Source organism: Pelodiscus sinensis, chromosome 5 (genome assembly GCF_049634645.1).
Source record: "Pelodiscus sinensis isolate JC-2024 chromosome 5, ASM4963464v1, whole genome shotgun sequence".
Classification (NCBI taxonomy): domain Eukaryota; kingdom Metazoa; phylum Chordata; order Testudines; family Trionychidae; genus Pelodiscus; species Pelodiscus sinensis.
The window spans coordinates 71,933,005-71,951,038 of record NC_134715.1 but is presented as its reverse complement, the minus strand read 5'-3'; the positions used below and the strand labels follow the sequence as shown (position 1 = coordinate 71,951,038).

At 41.6% G+C, this 18,034-nt stretch overlaps 1 long non-coding RNA gene across 3 annotated transcripts in view; it reads left to right on the top strand.

The window, feature by feature from the left end:
* The window catches only part of LOC112546951 (uncharacterized), a 38,850-nt gene extending 30,546 nt beyond the window's left edge, over positions 1 to 8,304 (top strand). For 2 of the 3 annotated variants that reach the window (XR_012903860.1, XR_012903861.1), the window contains 2 exons: positions 4,700 to 4,804; positions 5,260 to 8,304. This is a non-coding gene — a long non-coding RNA (uncharacterized LOC112546951). The remainder of the gene's footprint in view (positions 1 to 4,699; positions 4,805 to 5,259) is intronic. The other variant, XR_012903862.1, reaches the window with a different exon arrangement.
* Positions 8,305 to 18,034: the final 9,730 nt, after the last annotated feature.

Genomic DNA, 18,034 nt, shown 5'->3' with positions numbered 1-18,034 from the left:
GCTGCTGCACACTGTGTGGAAGTTTTCAGAGAACTATCTATGATAACTCCAAGATCTTTTTCCTGATTTGTCATAGCCAAATTAGCACCCATCATACTGTACGTATAGTTGGGGTTATTTTTCTCTGATGTGCATTACTTTACACTTATCCACATTAAATTTCATTTGCCATTTTGTTGCCCAATCACTCAGTTTGGTGAGATCTTTTTGGAGTCCCTCACAGTCTGCTTCGGTCTTGACTATCCTAAATAGTTTGGTCTCATCCGCAAACTTTACCACCTCACTGCTTACCCCTTTCTCCAGATCATTTATGAATAAGTTGAACAGGATTGGTCCCAGGACTGACCCTTGGGGGACACCACTAGTTACCCCTCTCCATTCTGAAAATTTACCATTTATTCCTACCCTTTGTTTCCTGTCTTTTAATCATTCTCAATCCATGAAAGGACCTTCCCTCTTCTCCCATGGCCATGTAATTTACACAAGAGCCTCTGGTGAGGGACCTTGTCAAAGGCTTTCTGAAAATCTAAATATACTGTATCCCTCTTGTCTGCATGTTTGTTAATCCCTTCAAAGAACTCTAAAGCTACATCTAGACTGGCATGATTTTCTGGAAATGCTTTTAACGGAAAAGTTTTCGGACAAGAGCATCTAGATTCGCATGGATGCATTCCCGCAAAAGCACTTTTTGCGGAAAAGCATCCATGGCCAATCTAGACGCGCTTTTGCACAAAAATGCCCCGATCGCGAAAATGGCGATCGGGGCTTTTTTGCGAAAAACAAATCTCAGCTGTCTACACTGGCCCTTTTGCGCAAAAGTTTTGCGCAAAGGGGACTTTTGCCCGAACAGGAGCAGCATAGTATTTCCACAAAAAGTACTGATTTCGTACAGTAAGAAGTCAGTGCTTTTGCGGAAATTCAAGTGGCCAGTGTAGACAGCTGGCAAGTTTTTCCAGAAAAGCAGCTGATTAACTGGAAAAACTGGCCAGTCTAGACACAGCCTTATAGATTAGTATTACATGATTTCCCTTTACAGAAACCATGTTGACTTTTGTCCAACAAATTATGTTCTTCTACATGCCTCTCAATTTTATTCTTTACTCTTGTTTTGACTAATTTGCCCGGTACTGAAGTTAGAATGACCCATCTGTAATTGCCAGGATTGCCTCTAGAGCCCTTTTTAAATACTGGTGTCACGTTAGCTACCTTCCAGTCATTAGGTACGGAAGCCGATTTAAAGGGTAGGTTACAAACCACAGATAATAGTTCAGCAATTTCCCATTTGAGTTCTTTTAGAACCCTTGGATGAATGCCATCCGGTCCTGGAGATTTGTTAACATTAAGTTTTTCTATTTGTTCCAAAACCTCCTCTAATGACACTTCAATCCGGGACAGTTCCTCAGATTCATCACCCACAAAGGACGGTGCAGATTTGGGAATCTCCCTAACGTCCTCAGTCGTGAAGACTGAAGCAAAGAAATCATTTAGTTTCTCCGTGATGGCTTTATCGTCCTTGATTGCTCCTTTTATATCTCGTTTATCTAGGGGACCCACAGGTTTTTTAGCAGGCTTCCTGCTTCTAAAGTACTTTAAAACCATTTTGTTATTTCTTTTTGAGTTTTTGGCTAGTTCCTCAAAAAAATTTTTTGCTTTTCTTATTACATTTCTACACTTGATTTGACAGTATTTATGTTCCTCTCTATTTATCTCACTAGGATTGGACTACCACTTCTTAAAAGATGCCTTTTTGTTCCTCACTGCTTCTTTTACATGGTGGTTAAGCCACAGTGACTTTTTTAGGTCTCTTGCTATGTTTTTTAATTTGGAGTATACATTTAAGTTGGGCCTCTATTATGGTGTCTTTTTCCATGTAGCTTGCAGGGATTTGGCTCTAGTCACTGTGCCTTTTAATTTCTGTTTAACTAATCTCTTCATTTTTGTGTAATTCCCCTTTCTGAAATTAAATGCCAGGGTGCTGGACTGCTGAGGTGTTCTTCCCACCACAGGAATGTTAAATGTTATTATATTATGGTCACTATTCCCAAGCGGTCCTGTAACGGTTATCTCCTGGACCTGATCCTGAGCTCCACTCAGGACTAAATCGAGAATTGCCTTTCCCCTTGTGGGTTCCTATACCAGCTGCTCTAAGAAGCATTCATTTAAGCCATTGAGAAATTTTCTCTCTGCTTCTCTTCCTGAGGTGACATGTATCCAGTCAATATGGGGATAATTAAAATCCCCCATTATTATAGAGTTCTTTATTTTGGTAGCCTCTCTAATCTCCTTCAGCATTTCAATGTCAGTATCACTGTCCTAGTCAGGTGGTCGATAATATATCCCTACTGTTAATTTCTTATTATTGAAGCATGGAATTACTATCCATAGTGATTCTATTGAACATGTTGATTCATTTAATATTTTTATTTCATTTGATTCTACATTATCTTTTACATACAGTGCCACTCTGCCACCCACCTGGCCTGCTCTATCCTTCCAATATATTTTATATCCCAATATGATTGTGTCCCACAGATTTTCTTCATTCCACCAGGTTTCAGTGATGCCTATTATGTCAATCTCCTCCTCTAATATGAGGTACTCTAGTTCACCCATCTTATTAGTCAGACTCCTAGCATTTGTGTAGAAGCACTTTAAAAGTTTGCCACTGCTTATTTGTCTGCCCTTCCCTGATTCGTTGGATTCCTTTATATGCGGTTGTTTGTCTGCTCTGGCCCATGGTTTGTCCTTTCCCCTCCTTTCTTTCTGACTACAGCTTAGAGAATCTCTATCAATGGATTCTCCTCTAAGAGAAGTCTCCATCCGATTTATGTGCATCTCCGCACCAATCGGCTTTCCCCCATCTCTTCGTTCAAAAACTGCTCTACTGCCTTTTTAATGTTTAGTGCCAGCAGTCTGGTTCCACTCTGGTTTAGGTAGAGCCCATCCTTCCTGTATAGGCTCTCCCTCTTCCAAAAGTGTCCCCAGTTCTTAATAAATCCAAACCCCTCTTCCCTACACTATTGTTTCATCCACGCATTGAGACTCTGAAGCTCTGTCTACCTACCTGGTCCTGAGTGTGGAACTGGAAGCATTTCCAGAAATATCACCATAGAGGTCCTGGATTTCAGTCTCTTTCCTAGCAACCTAAATTTGGCCTCCAGGACATCTCTCCTACCCTTCCCTACGTCATTGGTACCTACATGTACCACAACCACCAGCTCCTCCCCAGCACTATACATAAGCCTATCTAGATGTCTCGAGAGATCCGGAACCTTCGCACCAGGCTGGCAAGTAACCATACGGTTCTCCTGGTCATCACAAACCCAACTATCTATGTTTCTAACAGTCGAATCACCCACTACTAACACCTGCCTCTTCCTAACAACTGGCATTCCCTCCCCCTCAGTGGTATCCTCAGTGGAAGAGGAAACCGCCACATCCTCTGGAACGAGGGTCACAACAACTGGATTGTTTCCCTCTGTTTCCATTGAGTGCTCTGTTCCCTTGAGACTTTCATCCTCTTTAAGAGCACTGGGGCTCTCAGACTGGAGGTGGGACAGTACTACAGTACTACAGTGTCCCGGAAATTCTCATCAACATAGCTCTCTACCTCCCCTAGCTCCTCCAGTTCAGCCACCTGGGCCTCCAAAGCCTGAACTCAATCTCTGAGGGTCAGGTGCTCCTTGCAACGGGTACACACATATGCCACCCACCCACAGGGCAGATAATCGACTCCATTTTTCTTACGAATAAGTTTAAGTATAAACTGGGCTTCTTATTAAATGTCTGGAATATAGATCATTATAAAAGTTATGTTTAAAGAAGGTCAGAAGTCACTAGTACCCTCTAACCTCCCCCTCTAACTTCCCTCTCCAAACTCCCTGTTAGCTGCTCCTGTTCCCAATCTCCCTGGTCGCTGACTCACAACTTATAAAGTCTTGGTAGCCCCTTCCCCTGACTGAGGCTCAGCCAATTAATAGATGCTTTATAAACCAGGTTTGTTTACCAGCTCAGAGTTAACTCTTAGCTTTTTGTTTGTCTGTCTCTCGCTCCTTTTGGCACCTCACATTCAAGCCTTGCCCTAAAATTAATACTTACAAAATTCATACACACCAAATTTCACATTCCTTAGCCCTGAGACTGAAAAAAATACCATCTTGCTTTAGGCTGCTGTGAATCTTAATTTTGTGCAGCACTTGGATACCATGGTAAGCAGGTACTTTACTAAAATGATAGAGACAGAATTTTAAGAACAGAGATGCCTCAGGAACTCTGTATGGTGTGATCTCCCCTTTACAACTGGTGCAACTACATCTTCTGGTGCAAGGGGCCAACTCTTTCCTTTCCCCTCCCTGACTGATTTTTGAGAAGCTAGAGCCTTCAAGAGTATTGCTCCAGAGTAGCCATTATACTTAGGAAAGAAAATAAATTCTGCACTTGTCCAAAGGCCTGGGGAAAAAGGAAGGAAGGTTATTTTTTGTGCCTTCTGGTTTAGGCACCCCCATTGAGTCAACTGCAATTTTGACCTAATTTTGTTTAAATTAATTCATAGTGTATTTTAGTCTGTTGTTTTTACTGAGGAAAAAAAAGAGAGATTTTATTTTTTCTATATTATGGTTTTTAGTTTCACCTAGCCAGATGTAGTATTAAGATCAGCACAGAGAAATATCTCAATTTATATTTATAAGTTTGTTGTTAGGTTGTTCCTGTCACTTTGACTTCAAAAACTACAATTCCCAATTTGCATTGGAAGAGGAGGCGGCAAAGGAAGGAGAAGGAAAAGAAAACTGCCCCGTGGCCAAGGGTGAGAGGAATAAACTTTACCTTTATTATTAAGTTTCATGAGTGTTTCTCAAAGGAGTTCAGGCACAAAAGATTTTCTTCCAAAATATGACCTATGCCCTCACAGCTTCACATTCCACCCCAGCCACCCTGGGTAATTCATTATAGAGAATTATAAATCTCATCTTCACTGAGATATCTAACATGTCTGAATGAATGTTGGGAATGTATATACTTCGTGATTTAAGAATAAGAAAGAGCAATGCAAGTCTGAGACTAAAAAACAATGTGTGCGGATAGAACCCTAAAAGAGGCATATACAGTCTCAATATTAATGATTAGGAAGCATTTGTGTTTGGTAAAATCTGGTTCTCTCATCTGAAAGCTCTTCAGGGTGTAATGGAAGTTGAATTTCAGAACACATTGCTGAAATATACCAGAGTTATCTCTCACTTGATATTTTCTTGTCTCTCACAGCTTTTCAGGGGTTTATGTGATGCTTTGCACATGCAGGTTTATAACAAGGAGGCTCACCCTTTATGAGCTGGGATTAGCCAACCCTGATTACAGAATCACCCACACCTGGGAGAGATCTGGGTGATTGCTCTATCAAGAGCAGCAGGAGTCAGTACTGAAGTGGAGAGGAGCACTCTGTGAATAGAGATTGCTCAGGTTGAAAGAACACCCTTTGCATTTGTGAACTAATTCAATCCTGAGTAGTAGGTGTGTACTTGGCAGAGCCTTTGCTTTCTCATCCAATACTGAGCTTGTCAAAATGATGACTCAGAAACCATAAGAATTGTTTTAAATATGTTTTTCAAGAAATGTTGGAGTTTTTTTGTCTTCTGAATTTTCAAGCCTTTAGGGTTCATGTTTTCCACCCATTATAACATTTTTTTATAATGTAATGCAATCATCTGAATGTTATGTAGTCTCATGACTCGAGGACATAGCACCTTCAGAAAAATATTATGTATAAATGAGATTGGTATGAAGAGGAAAGGTAACGTTAAGCTCATCGAACCTTTTATTTTTTTCTGGGGGAATGTAATAAATGCTTTCTTTTTTCCCCTAAGGGTTCTGTTTTGAGACTTGAATGAACTTATGTCACCCCTTCTGTTTATTCTGCCACTTTCGGTTATAGGATAACTGTTACATTATTATGATATACCAAACTTCTAGTGTGACCTTGCACTATTGATTTTTCAAAAGGTAGAAAGTAAATTAATTTTGAAGATGGAATAGAGAATCTTTTAGCACTGATAATTGGCTACACTAATAAGACATTCATACAATAATCTCTTAAAATATTTGTGAAAATATTTTCTCTTTACTGACAAACATTATTTTATGCTATTTCAGTTCATTGTAGTCTCAGTCATAAAAAAGATAGTCCTTACACCCAATAATTGTTTTAACAACTGTAACATGGATAGAACTGGTTTCATGATTAGCGGAAGATTGTGAAAACAAGGTGTGTGTGTTAAGGGAAAGAAGTTTCGTTTTCACATTTTCCTATAATGTAGGAAAACATTTACAGAAGAACTGAGTCAGTGAATGAGAAATAGAAAATGAAACTGACAATAAATAAAAGCTAAGTTGAACACTTTCCCAACTCTCATTGAAATCCACAGGATTATTTCCATTGAGTATTTGGCCATAATTTTAAATGTAATGCCTAAAGATGTAGAGAGATGCCTTCACACCTAATTCCCACTGATTTCAATTCATAGGAGTTTGGCACTTTTGCAAATTTCTTAGGCATCTTTCTGCACCTCTAATACTAAATACTTTAAAAAATGTAGCTGACTGTCCAAAAAAACCACTATCAAAAACCTTAATAGGTGAAACGTAAATTAGATATCAACTTTTATTTAATATTAATAACCCAAGGTGTCATAAATAACACAGAGAAATATGTTTGTGTATCATTTTCATCTTGATGCTGTCCTTTTGATAAATGTATTAATAGGTAGAAGGATGAGAATAAAAAATATTGATATCAGCTTTTAAGTTTCATTTCAATCATCTTTATTTTCCACTCAAAAGAACATCTGACTAATGACAGTCCATATTTACATTCACTGTAACACATCCACATACCCTGTAAAAAATTCACAAGTGTTTGCTGAAGTGTGACAAAAATGAAACTTAGACGAATTAATTCTAAAATGGTAAATGCTCTTTGCATCCCCAATTAGCAGAATAAAGCTGTTATTCTTTTTTATATTCCTAAGGCTGCATTTCCAACAGGATTATATGAGTTTCTTGTGCAAAAAGTGCACATGGGCATTGTTATGACTGACAAAGGGGAGCTAGAGAGTAAATGATCCCAGGCAGACTTTGGTAGCTTTTCAGGGTGCATAATTAATTACTGGAAGCTAGGCTGAACGAAGTCCTATTAAGGTAATTCTGCACCCCCTATTCAGAGTTGAATTTTGTGAAACTTCTAAATGAAATAAAACTATTCTTAATTTATCTCTAGAAATCGGTGGCTCTAGGATTGCCACTTCTGTTGTAAAAAACACCAGCACCTCAGGGATGATATAGAACCCATAAATAGAGGAGAGCTGCCAATGTGACCTGAGCACAATTAGTCCAGATCTACACTAGAGTTATTTCAAAATAACTGCCCTTATTTTGAAATAACAGGAGGAGCATCAACACTACCAAGCCTTTATTTCAAAATAAGGGGCTGAAATAATAACGCTTGCATTCAACGAGGAATAAGACTTATTTTGAAATAGTTGTTTCAAGTTAGATGCAGTGTTGATATTACACTGCTGCTATTTTGAAATAACTACTCCCCAGAGTCATTCAAAGTAATTACTCCCCAGTGTTTCCTGGGGATCTAAGTCAAGGTAGCATGTCCACATTAAGGGAGCCTGCCTCGGACTAATTTCAAGATTTCTCTGTAATGTGTGAACACATTATTTCAAAACAGTCATTTTGAGAATTGATGTTAGTTCGAACCAAGGGGTTTGGTTCGAACTAATGCATCCCGGTGCACACTTTCACTTTCAAAAGAGCTGCTGAGTGGAGTAACGCACCGGTGAGATCATGCTAATAAAGCGTGGGATATTTAAATCCCCGCTTCATTAGCAATTTCGGTCTCCTACAGTTGCATCCCTAGTTTGAACTAGGGAGCAAGTGTAGACGTTCCCTATTAGAGAGTTATTATTTCAAAATAAGACATGCCTTTACAGACTTCTGAGGATAGTTGTCTCAAAACAGGGAAAATCTGGGGAAAACCTGGACAGTTGGCAACCCTAGTAACCCTGTTTTTTGCGGGGGGGACTCAGTCTCTCATATTCACAGTAAAATATCGGATTTATTTTTTTTAATGTGATGAAGTGTAACTAAGAAATACAGAATCTAGCACAATATGAATACAAGAGACTAGCAGATTTGCTCAGGTACTTAACTCAATTTTTTTAAATAAAAGAAAAATATACATGCTTTATTGAAATAATTGCATTTTTCAAAAATACAATTATTTTTATGAAGTTAATTTATATTTTGGATTTCTTTAAAAGGAATTGCTATAATTTTTCTATTTCATGTTTTTAGTAAATTTTTAAATGGAAATTTCTTCATGTGTATTTTGTTTATTCATCCCTATAAAAACTCTTATTCACTATTTTCCAATAACATGTTCTTCTAGTTTTCAAACCTTAATAATTGATGTAGCTATACCAAAAGAGAGCACTACTCCAAATTTCTCTGTTTTATATTTTGTCTATAAGGATTATGGAGAAGCAAGCCTATTCCAGGTTCATCCTATTTTTCTGGCTTATTTGGGTTCAGACACTTTCAACATTCGCTCAGTTATGTCAGTTTTGAAGACTGTATTTGATCTGATGATTGCTTCTCATAAACCCAAACAGAAAATAAGACAATCTCATTGCAGGTACATCCCATTTTCCTGGTACAGTCAAATGTTTACATTGCTTTAAGTAATAAGAAAAAGCCATATAGCATTCACAGTGGTGATCCTAACTCTTAACATTTTGGAGGAGTTCTTATTCAAACAGACAGACTGTTTGAGATGGTCATGAACTAAGTATCCAAGTGCCTGGACTGAGATGTCCGTGTAGATAACCAGCAGCAAATTTTTAGGCACCTACAGAACTTTATCTAAGGAGATTGCACATGCCCAGGGACTATCTAATGCTACCGTGCTTAACCAGAAGGTGAGCATAGGTTTTGAGAATAAAATGTTTAATTCAGATTTCTACATCCTTATGTCAATCTAGCCTAAACTCCACAGGAAGGCACAATGAGACTAGTTGTAGAGTAAGGGTACGTCTACACTACAACGTTAATTCGAACTACCATAGTTCGAATTAGTTAATTCGAACTAAGCTAATTCGAACTAATGCGTCTAGAACTAAAAACTAGTTGAATTAGCGTTTTGCTAATTCGAACTAGCAAGTCCACATTGAGTGGACCCTGAACAGGGCTTAAGGATGGCTGGAAGCAGTGCCGGCAGGGCATCAAAGGAGGACTTAGAGCATGGAGATGCTGTCTCAGGCTAGCCGAGGGCTGCGCTTAAAGGGTCCTGACCCCCACCCCGGACAGACAGTTCTAAGGGGTGCCCCGCTTGCAAAGCAGTCCTGGCTTGGATTGCCCGGAGTACCCACACTGGGCACATCACACCACTCGGCCATCAGCCCGGCTGCACTTGCCGCAGGCTGCCATCTGGGGAGAGGGGGCAATTGAGGGGCTGCAGGAGAGCTTCCACCCTCAGAAGCCCGCAGAGCCAGCCCAGTCCTCCCCATCGGGGGCTCGTACCCCATTCCTCCCTCACCTCCTTCCACTTACCCTTCCCTAGCCCCCCTTCTTATTGATGTACAAAATAAAGATAACGTTTCTTCCAACATTGACTCTGTCTTTATTGAACAAAACTGGGGGAGACTGGGAAAAGGAGGTGGGAGAGGGGAAGAGAGAGGCTAGGAGAGGGGAGGGCAACTAACATGATCAGGGGTTGGGAACAGGTCCCATATGAAGAGAGGCTACAGAGACTGGGACTGTTCAGCTTAGAAAAGAGGAGATGGAGCGGGGACAGGATAGAGGTCTCAAAAAGCAGGGGTTGGGTGGAGAGGGTGCATTCAGAAAAGTTCTTCATGAGTTCCCATAAAGAAGGACTAGAGGACACCAAAGGAAAGGAATGGGTAGCAGGCTTCAAACTAGTAAGAGAAAGTTGTTCTTCTTCCCAAAGCAAATAGTTAACCTGTGGAACTCCTTGCTGCAGGAGGCTGTGAAGGCTACAACTAGAACAGAGTTTAAAGGGAAGTGAGATCAAGTCATGGAGGTTGGGTCCATGGAGTAGTCTTAGCCAGGGGGTAGGAGTGGTGTCCCTGCCCAAAGTTTGTGGAAGGCTGGAGAGGGATGGCATGAGACAAATGGCTTGGTCACTGTCTTCGGTCCATCCCCTCCAGGGTCCCTAGGGTTGGCTGCTGTCGGCAGACAGGCTACTGGGCTAGATGGACCTGTGGTCTGACCCAGGACGGCCATTGTAAGCTCAGGGCTCAGGGTCGGGGGTCTCAGTGGACCCCCTTGATTTTCATGCACACCTGCTCCTGGGTGGCCAGGCTGGCAGCTCTCCTGCCCTAGACGGCCACTTTCCTGTGCCTAGTGCGGAGGTCGTGGACGAGGTCCACGATGTCTGCACTAGCCCAGGAAGGTGCCCGCCTCTTGCGGTCCAGGGCAAGCTCCCGGGAGCCGCCAGCCTGGTCCCGGGAAGAGGGGGTGGGCTGGGGGACATCAGGTGGGTGGCTCTATGCCGTGCCAGGTGCAGGGTCTGCTGGCTGGGTGCTGGCAGGCTTGCACCTGGCACGGGCACCGTAGGCAGCCCGTGCCCCTTTAAGGGGTCCGGGGCTGGGAGGGGGGCATAGAGTTTCCCTGGTGTTGGCCAGAGTGGCCACCAGGGAAACCTGGGGAGGGCTAGCCTCCCACTAGTTCAAATTAAGGGGCTACACACCCCTTAATTCGAACTAGTAAGTTTGAACTAGGCTTAATCCTCGTAAAATGAGGTTTTCCTAGTTCGAACTAAGCGCTCCGCTAGTTCGATTCAAATTCGAACTAGCGGAGCGCTAGTGTAGCGACTATGAATGTTAGTTCGAACTAACGTCCGTTAGTTCGAACTAACATTGTAGTGTAGACATACCCTAAGATACTACTCAGTATATCGTGAAGTGGTAGAATCTAGTCATTAATGCATGTAACAGAGGATATTGTGTTGGTCAAAATTTGCCAACCATTACGCACAATCACCATAGAAATCTCCTATTCTAACTACAGTACAGGGGAAAATAGTGACTGTTCCAGTTCCCGCTATATGTTACAAAATGCTAAGTCTTAACAGTTACTATAAAATATACATATAGGCTGTGTCTACATTGGTACCCCTTTCCAGAAAAGGGATGCTAATGAGACCAGTCGCAATTGCAAATTCCGCGGGGGATTTAAATATCCCCCGCGGCATTTGCATTTACATGGCTGCCACTTTTTTCCGGCTCGGGGTTTTGCTGGAGGAAAGCACCAGTCTAGATGCGATTTTCTGGAAAATAAGCCCTTTCAAGTAGGAATAAGGGATCTTCCAGAAAAGGGCTTATTTTCCGGAAAATTGTGTCTAGACTGGCGCTTTTCTCCAGCAAAACCCCGAGCCGGAAAAAAGTGGCAGCCATGTAAATGCAAATGCCACGGGGGATATTTAAATCCCCCGCAGAATTTGCAATTGCGACTGGTCTCATTAGCATCCCTTTTCTGGAAAGGGGTACCAATGTAGACACAGCCATAGAGAAAGTCATTCCAACAAGTATTCTGTGTTCATGTCACAAGGGGACTGTGTGAACATTTTAATAATATTGCTGGAGTATAAAATAACCCACAGATGACTCATCAACAAGATTAGCACACATAATAACAATATACACAGGTATGGAAGGCCACACATCTTATTTTGTTTCCTCCTTTACAAACTGTTTTATTTCTTATTGAGAGGAAATGTGTGTAAAAGGAAAAGAAAAAAAAGAGAAGAATAATCTAACTTGAGAAAACTCTGTAATGCCCTGAACTCATTGGAATTGGGATGCATCCTAGGCATATTTACTGCAAAAAAATCTATAAATTCCTTTGGGAAATGGAGTGTTTGAAGCAGGCATTCAGAAGGTTTTTCTCCTTTCTGCACCTCATATATAATCCGTGCTCCTTCTCCACATTATCCACATAAATTCTAAGAAACCTTTACCTAGAAAATATCATGTTTGACAAAAATGAGCAAATACTAGATGAAGCATTTACTGTATTCTACTTCTATGTGCATTCAAGCATGTTTCATACTCTTGGAATACTTTACTACAGAATTTTAAAGGCATCTCAGTAGGGAAACAATTTATATACAGCTAAGCACAGACCTCAACACCCGACTCCATTCAACAAGCTATGGCATATCCATGTGAAGACTTCTCTCCAGGAGGTCAGAATTCAAGCATGTTCAGGAAGTAAGGATGGTTGGGGGGGGGGGGAATGAGGGAGGAGCTGCAGTAGCACCAGGTTTTGCACCTGTCATCCCTGCTGGCTCTGTGCCTGGGGCCCAGATCATCAACCCTAGGCACTGGCCCCATATGTATTGATTCTGCTGCTGGGCCCGGCCCGAGACTGTATCTGTCCCCAGCTATCGCCACAACCTTTGACAACTTAGCCCTGTCTGGATTCCCCTCCTCGAGCCATAGATTGTATATTGCTAAAACCTCTGGGGCAAGAGTGACTAAAGTTAAATTTATATTGAACACCAAGGGAAATCTTTGGACATTAGATCTGATTGACAATCTCCAAAGGGGATTTTAGAACTCCTATTAGATGTATCATTTACAATATTCAGGCAAAGTACTAGAGGATAAACATACATACTGAATATTTGAATATGCATTTGGAACCAACTAGATTACCTAACAGTTTTTTCCACCTCTAACTTCTTTGATACATAAGATACATAAAGCTTCTCTGAGCTTTAAGTATAAATACTTACCGCAAAAAGTACAACAGCAAAAGAAATGTCAGACGTACAGCATATAGTATACTGATAAATGTTATCAAACTGATGACAATATCCATCAGTACATAATTCATCCTCCATGGAACTGAACAACAAAGGAATAAAAATATACCACAAATTGACAGGTGCACATATAAAGATAGGGAGTGAAAAATAAAACAAAACAGAAAAGCCATTCAATCTCCAAATATACAGCTTGAAAAGAAAGAGCCTTAAGCACATTTTAAATCAGATCCCAGAATTTTGTATTCAATAACACTGATTTATGTTTCTCATTTGGTTGGTAGCACAGCCCCTCCCCATCTGTGGTTCCACTACGGACCTATGCTCACCATATTAAGTAACTAAATATTTACAAAAAATATAATCAAAACAATATACACGGCTCTCAAACAGGAAATCACTCCCACTTCAGACAATTTTGAGGAACAGGTGCTGCAGGCATTCAGAACCTACTTCAAATAAATCATGTATTGGCTGCCAAGGAACTAGTAAACTGTCCATATAACAAAGATGAATAATGGCCTATGCCAAGTTTATAAAAAATGTTTTTAGAAGCATCCTTAAATAAAAGACATGGCAAACATAAATGTAGTACATAAATAACTCTGGGAGCACATTGCTGAAGTGTACCCACAGGTGATATTCTGACACTGATGAAAGTAAACATGAAATATTGGACAAAGAACATGATGGGAAAAGTTGCTTCTTCTTGCTTTCATGCTATGGGACAAAGTATTCCCTCTTTTGCTAACTTAATTCGCTTCAGCTCAGTGCTATATGGATTATGAAAGGTCACTGTCATTTCAGTGTATAGGTGTGTGTACACAACATCTAGCCCAATGGGGCCTTGATTCCTGATTAGGATCTCTAACAGCTATCACAATATGAAGTTTTGTACAGTCCATACCGTTATTTTGCTCTCTGCTGAACCTGGTTAATCATGAGAACTCTGAATCCACTGGAGACACAGACTGATGTAAGACATACCAAAAGAATTCAGTGGCTCTGGAATAGTTTTGAAGCAAGGATGCTGAGCTGTCCCCTCCCCTCACCTCTGTCCATGCCACTCACTGGCCCTACACCCGGGGCTGGCAGCAGAAACCCCACGTGCAGGCCAGACAGCCAGGTATCATGGGCCTAGGCACCCAGGCCCATGGGCAGCAGGGATTAAGGGTCAGGATGCCCAAAATTTGAGAGTGCTGCAGGCACCTTATTTTTCACACTTCTGGAAGAATTTGGGTCAGGCACAGAAAATACCACAAGAAAAAATAAGAGAAAATGCAAAAGATTTTTAGTAAATAATCAAGGGAGAAAGGGAAAAGAGATGGAGTTGAAATATATCAAATCTTGAAACCTAGACACATTTTTTACTTCTTTCCCAATTTCCTATCTTACAATTTATACTGCTAAGCATGAGTATACTGAAGATGAGAAGTAGTCTATGGTTATTTTTAGCTTCTTATTATTCAGTTCAGTGTTTGGCTTTAAATGGTTCACTAAATGACAATTTCAGAAAGCATGGGGACAACAAATCCTAGTATGGACATCTTTACTTTAGGAGCCTTGGACCTTTATTGGGAAGATCCTGTGTGCTGCAGTCTAGCCTTAGAAACTAGGACTCCCAAGACACCTTGGGAAAAAGGATGGAAACTGCTCTCTTGCAGGCAGTGGAGGGAGAGTGGGTGGTGGGTTCCATTTTGGAGAGAGGAATCAGATTGCTGGTGTGGAGCTCTGTCCATACCAGGAGCTGCTGTTGGGAAGCTAGAACCTGCTGGGGCTTTCATCAAGAAGGGGGCTTGAGAGACTGTTTGTGGTCTTCCCTGAAGGCTATTGCTGTGCCTTGAGCTCACTGGTCTGCAGAGAAGGAACTGAGAGTAACGGGGACTGTTGTTTGGGAAAGTGCTTGCAAGGGAAGGGGCACAGGAGAGAGATGGAGTTTGAGTCTGAAGAGAGGCCGAGAGATCTTCCCAGTGAACCAAGACCCAGAGCTGCTGGCAATTGTTTGGGCCAAATCTCATCTAAAGAGGGGTTGTGTAGCGTGTTGCCTTGGCTGGACTGATACACAGAACCTGCCAGGTGTTGTCTCCAGCTGCACATCTTCAAGCATGCTTATCCAGACAAGTGCGCATAACACTGTAATCCAGAGAAAAGTACACACATAGCCTTTAGCTATGATTTTTGAAAAATCATGGCGGACAGGGGAGATTCCAGAAGACTGGAAAAGGGCAAATATTGTGCCCATCTATAAAAAGGGGAATAAGAACAACCCAGGAAACTACAGATGGGTCAGTTTAATGTCTGTCCCAGGGAAGATAATGGAGCAGGTAATTAAGGAAATCATATGCAAACACTTGGAAGGTAATAAAGTGATAGGGAATAGCCAGCATGGGTTTGTGAAGAACAAGTCATGCCAAACTAATCTGTTAGCTTTCTTTGATAGGATAACGAGCCTTGTGGATAAGGGAGAAGCGGTGGATGTCATATACCTAGACTTTAGTAAGGCATTTGATATGGTCTCGCATGATATTCTTATTGATAAACTAGGCAAATATAACTTAGATAGGGCCACGATAAGGCGGGTGCATAATTGGCTGGATAACCGTAGTCAGAGAGTTGTTGTTAACGGTTCTAAATCCTGCTGGAAAGGGATAACAAGTGGAGTTCCTCAAGGATCTGTTTTGGGACCCGTTCTGTTCAATATCTTCATCAATGATGTAGATATTGGGATAGAGAGTACGCTTATTAAGTTTGCAGATGATACCAAACTGGGTGGGGTTGCAACTTCTTTGGAGGATAGGGACATAATTCAAAATGACCTTAGCAAGTTAGAGAAATGGTCAGAGGTAAACAGGATGAGGTTTAATAAAGAGAAATGCAAAGTGCTCCACTTAGGAAGGAACAATCAGTTCCATACATAAAGATGGGAAGCGACTGTCTAGGAAGGAGCATGGCGGAAAGGGATCTAGGGGTCATAGTGGACTACAAGTTGAATATGAGTCAACAGTGTGATGCTGTTGCAAAAAAAGCAAATATGATTCTAGATTGTATCAACAGGTGTGTTGTAAGCAAAACTCGTGAAGTCATTCTGCCTCTCTACTCTGCACTAGTTAGGCCTCAGCTGGAGTACTGTGTCCAGTTCTGGGCGCCACATTTCAAGAAAGATGTGGAGAAATTGGAAAGGGTACAGAGAAGAGCGACAAGAATGATTAAAGGTTTAGAGAACATGACCTATGAAGCCAGGCTTCACGAACTGGGCTTGTTTAGTTTGGAAAAAAGAAGATTAAGGGGGGACATGAAAGCGGTTTTCAAATATCTAAAAGGGTGTCACAAGGAGGAAGGAGAAAATTTTTTCCTCTTGGTTACTGAGGACAGGACAAGGAGTAATGGGCCCAAAGTGCAGCAGGGGAGGTTTAGATTGGACATTAGGAAAAAATTCCTAACTGTCAGGATGGTCAAATATTGCAATAAATTGCCAAGGGAGGTGGTGGAATCTCCCTCTCTGGAGATATTTAAGAACAGGTTAGATAGACATCTGTCAGGGATGGTGTAGACGGAGCTTGGTCCTGCCTTGAGGGCGGGGGGCTGGACTCGATGACCTCTCGAGGTCCCTTCCAGTCCTATTATTCTATGATTCTGTGATTCTAGGGGTGAAGTAAATAGTGGCAGTGTAAATGCCAGTTGGATAAGTTTTGTTTATTACTTTAAACTGATTTTGTTCAACTGCACACTGTGAATTTAAATTCAGAGTAATGTTTAATCTTAGTCTTTTAAAGGTGGTTTCTTTAAGTTGTTAAGTAAAGGTGTGTTAAGTCTAATTTAAATACATTAGATCAGTGGTTACCAATCAGTCGATTGGAATCTACCGGTAGATCTTGGAGCCTCTGACAGGGGATCCTGACTGGCTTGGCTGGGAAGCTATTAAGTGCTGACACTTCAGTTGCCCCTTCACCCACTGTCATGATGCTACCACCCTCTGCTTTGGAGCTGTCTCCCTGGGAGCCTCCTGCTTGCTGTGCAGAGTGGGGAAGGGAGAAGGAGGAAGGAGCTGATGTCAGTGTGTCTCTCCTCCCCCTACTCCTGTATTCCATCTCCACAGAGAGAAGGGGTGGAGGGAGCTTGGCAATGCAAATCTCTGTCACGATCACACACTGTGTGTGTCTCTGTTACTTACAAACTGTTACACACTGTCCTTCACTCTCATCTCCCAACACAATTGTTGTTATTACTTTTTTTGCTCACAGAGTGGGTTGGTTTTGGTTTTTGACCACTCCCACCCTGAACCCTGTCCTACACCCAACCTCCTGCCCCTGACATTAGTCCCCCTGCACCCAAACTCCTTCCCAGAACTTGCACTCTGAAACCCTGTCAGCCGAAAGTCAGGGCAGAGTGTGTGTGTGTGTGTGTGTGTGTGTGTGTGTGTGTCCGAGAAAAGGTTTAACGTCCGTGCCTTTACCACTAGGACCGGGGTCCCATCGTGGAGGGCAGCCAACAGGCTGACAGATGCCTCAGAGTTTATAGGAAGAGCTTATTACATCTCAGATTTCAGCTGCTAGGATACAGGATCCCTTCGCAGCGAGCAGTCTAGGGAAGACTGAGAGAAGCACCAACGGATCTGTCACCTGGGAGTGACACAATCCAAAACGCCCAAGCTCTTCCTATACCTGTCCCTTATGACCGGCTGAAGTTCTTTTAAATTTTGCTTGGTTCTGTTACAGCAACTGAAGGAGTCAGGTTAAAGCTTAAACAGTTACAGGTTTATTAAAGAAGCTTGTAAATCATATGGTTACAATGGCCATTGCTCTATTTCTTAACTGCTAGCAAATATAGATCTTAAAAATGGTTACAAAGAAAATAAAGATAGAACATAGAAAGAATGGTACCAAGTGACAGCTTAATCTTTAAAGAGCTCTAAGTCTATGTGTACACTTAAGACAAAGGACACATCCAGGTACAATTTTTACCCCCTTCTGTGCCTCTCGACTCTAGCAGGTCAAGCCAGGGCCAGTCCCTCAATTCCTAGGAAAGACAAATATGAGGTGGGCATCCCCTTGGAACCTCGGGAGGTCAAACACCTAACCCGACCAGCAGATAGATGGTAGATTGACACTCGGGGTACGTCTAAACTACATGGCTCTGTCGACGGAACCATATAGATTTGTTGTTTTGGCAAAGGTAAATGAAACCACGATT